This window comes from Colobus angolensis, unplaced genomic scaffold, assembly GCF_000951035.1.
Source record: "Colobus angolensis palliatus isolate OR3802 unplaced genomic scaffold, Cang.pa_1.0 Scaffold626, whole genome shotgun sequence".
Lineage (NCBI taxonomy): Eukaryota > Metazoa > Chordata > Mammalia > Primates > Cercopithecidae > Colobus > Colobus angolensis.
The window spans coordinates 76,665-80,289 of NW_012119888.1; the positions used below are offsets into that span (position 1 = coordinate 76,665).

Here is a 3,625-nt window from a genome sequence, read left to right on the forward strand (position 1 = left end):
TGGGCCGGGGCGCGCGGCGCCCCTGGGGCTGGAGGCTGCCGGGCAGAAGCTCTCACTGCGGCGGAAGAGGGCGCTGAGGCTGAGGAGATGGAGATGTAAGAGCTGGCGGAGGTGGTGGGCGGCATCATCGACCCCGAGGTATTCAAGTGAGCTGGACGGATGGCGGCCGCGCGCCCCCCCGACGCCCCGCCCTGTGCTCTCCGTGTCAGTCCGGGCTCGCTGGTCGGGAGGAGCCTCTCGCCCTTGTCGGGTCTTCAGGGAGGGGCCCGGGTCCGCGCCGGGCGGGCAGGGCTCACCGGCCCGGCGTCTGTCCCTGCCAGGACCCTGGTGGACCTGCTGAAGTTGAACATGGCCCCCTGGCCGTCTTCCAGATGCTCAAGTCGATGTGTGCCTGGCAGAGGTTGGCGAGCGAACCCCAGGACTCTGCGAGCGTGCCCGAGACCCTGAGTCAGAGCCGGGCCGGGGAAGGGCGGGGGGCGGAGCGGGGAGGAGCAGGCGCGGCACAGCGGCGGCTTGGCCCTGAATGATCATGCCTGTCTGTTGGTCTCAGCCCAGACCCTGCAGGGCCCATCCGTGGGCTCTGCTCCCGGGCTTCGCTACCAGCCTTAGGAGGCACGTCCAGGCCAGGTGGACGCAGAGCGCGTGTCCCAGGATGCTCCAGGCCGGCAAGGGCTCCTCGGCCTCTTCACTCATACCTCCCTTCCACCAAGTCACGAATCAAGACCACTTTGTGGAATGAAGACTTTGGGCTAGGCGCGTTGGCTTACGCCTGTAACCCCAGCACTTTGGGAGGCCAAGGCGGGAAGGCTGAGACGGAGTCTCGCTTTGTCGCCAGGCTGGAGTGCAGTGGCGCGATCTTGGCTCACTGCAACCTCCGCCTCCCGAGTAGCTGGGACTACAGGCACCCGCCACCACGCCCAGCTAATATTTTTGTATTTGTAGTAGAGACGGGGTTTCACCATGTTGGCCAGGATGTCTTGATCTCTTGACCTCGTGATCCACTCGCCTTGGCCTCCCCAAGTGGTGGGATTACAGGTGTGAGCCACCGCGCCCGGCCCCCACAAAAAAAAAAAGTTTTTTTAAAAGACAGTTTTGAGCCAGGATTGGTGGCTCACGCCTGTAATCCCAGCATTTTGGAAGGCTGAGGCCGGTGAATCATTTGAGGTCAAGAGTTGGAGACCAGCGTAGCCAAAATGGTAAAACCCTGTCTCTACTAAAAATACAAAAATTAGCTGGGAGTGGTGGCGCACGCTTGTAATCTCAGCTACTCTGGAGGCTGAGGCAAGAGAATCGCTTGAACCCAGGAGGCGGAGGTTACAGTGAGCTGAGATTATGCCATTACACTCCAGCCTGGGTGACAGAGTGAGACGCCTCTCAAAAAAAATTTTTTTTAATTAAAAATTTTAAAAAAGCACAGTTTTGGTCCCTGTCTTGTGGCATTACAGCCACCAGGGAAGTGCCCAGGAAGCAGGGCAGGCAGAGGTCTTCCCGCCACCCCCTGCCTGTACCCCACCTGGGCCCAGGTTCCTGTGCAGGGGCTTTGCCAGCCCTGGCCAGCTTCCCTCTGAGGATTGCAGGACGGGAGTCAGAGGCAGAACTTCCAGGGGGCAGAGGCCTGTGGGGCCTGAAGGGCCTCCTCTGTCCAGCATAGTGACTGGGGCTGACCAGCAGATGCTGAGGCCGAGATTTGTCATGGTGGAGCCTCGGTCCCTGCTCATCCTCCCCGCGTGTTGCTTCTGCTCCTGAGGGCTCCCTCTGAAATGCAGCAGAACCTCCCAGGCCACTGGAAGGAGGCCCAGCGCTGGCTCCCTGCCTGGAAGCATGAGGACACCCACACAGGTATCCTGAGAAGGGGTGGAGAGCAGGCTGCCCCATGGGGGCAGGGCCTGGGCACCCAGTCCCCCTGCCCTGAGAGGCCCCAGGCAACTGTGCACTGGCCTCACTGACCCCATGCTCTGTTCTCTTTGTGTCTCTCTGTAACCTCCAGAGGCCTCCTTTCTCTCTGCCAGGAACAGTAGCCCCACTGCGAGGCCCACTTTTTCCTCGGGCCCTCGGCCTGCAGCCTCTCGGGTTCTGCCTCACAGCCTGGCTGCCACGCACTCACCTTTCTCTCCAGCCCTGCCCCCATTCCCTCCGCCTCTCTTGCTGCCTGTTCTTTCTCAGGTCGCTTTTATTGACTTATCTCTGGGGGTTGGTGCTCTCCCTTGTTTCCATGGAAAGTGCCTGGCCCCAGGAGGCAGGAAAACCTGTAAGTGGCAAGGGCAGGACCATGTAGGCCATCGCTGCCCTGCAGCTTATGCCTGGCACTGGGCTGGGTGCTGCCACCTAAGCGAGTATGACCAATGCTCGGCCAGGGCCTCCCTAGGCCCTGACCACCAAGGAGTGGGCCCCTGCGGTCAGCCACTGCCGCCTGGGAGGCCGGGCACTGGCGCTGCAGAGATGCACACAAACGATTTGTGGCTCTGTTTATTAGAGACATGGTATGGCCCACAGTTGGGCTGGCATCCGGGGACAGGATCAATACCCCACACCCCAGAGGTGAACTGTGGTGAGTGAGACTTGTGCCCTGTAAAGAACTCCCCCCACCCCAGGGGAGGACAGCAGGCCGAGGGGTGGTGTACTGTGCTGGAGAGCACAGCCCCAGGCGTGACAAACACCTCGGCCTCTTAGAAGTTATCCCCTCTCCCGACAGGAAGTCTGGAGGCTGAAACAGAGGCTCCCGCCCTCCCCAAGCGTCCTGGGCAGCACCACACAGATGCTGTGTGCTGGTCCCCTGGCCACACTCCAGCACTCAGCCCCCTTGCCCGCCTCACTCCTGAGTTGGGGCCACCTTCCAGATGTCACCAGCTGTGATGGGACCAGGGACCCAGCACCAGGGGCCTGTGAGAGCCCAGGGGGCTCTGGTCACACCTCCTGTATGCTCCTCCCCACAGCGCCCACCTCACTGCCACCCAGAGCTCAGGCCCAAGGGAAGGTGGGAAGGGGCTGAGGGACAGGCCGGGGTAGTGCACGGACCGCAGGCTGGGATGAGCAATTGAAGGACAGGTTTGCAAGGGGAAGAAGAAACTGGGAACAGAGTCCTTGTCATTCCAGGGGATATTGCCACTCAGTCAGAAATTCTGGGTGCTGGGCCCAGCTCTTAGTGCAGAGGGCGTGGCAGGGAAGTGAGATGGTCACACTTGGTCCAGTGAGAGGTGGCGAGAAAAATTAGGAGACAGGAGGAGGTTTCTGAGCAGGAGAGCAGTAAGGGTTACACAGGGTGGGATAGGAGGGGTCAACAGGGCCCCGAAGGCGTGAGCTGGGGTGGTGGGGGGCGGTGGGTGAGGCAGAGTGCTATCCAGGCGCTGGTGGGCCCAGGGCGGGAGGAGGGAGATGGCAGGACACAGTCAAGATGTATTCAGGGGCCAGGCACAGTGGCTCATGCCTGTAATCCCAGCACTTTGGGAGACCAAGGCGGGTGGATGGCCTGAGGTCTAGAGTTAGAGACCAGCCTGGCCAACATGGCAAAAACCCGTCTCTACAAACAAACAAACAAAAATTAGCCAGGTGTTGTGGATAATCCCAGCCACTCGGGAGGCTGAGGCATGAGAATCACTTGAACCTGGGAGGCGGAGGTTGCAGTGAG

General features: G+C 60.9%; 1 pseudogene; it reads left to right on the forward strand.

The window, feature by feature from the left end:
• The first annotated feature begins 1 nt into the window (after position 1).
• LOC105527479 overlaps positions 2-3,625 on the forward strand; it is a 15,041-nt pseudogene continuing 11,417 nt past the window's right edge.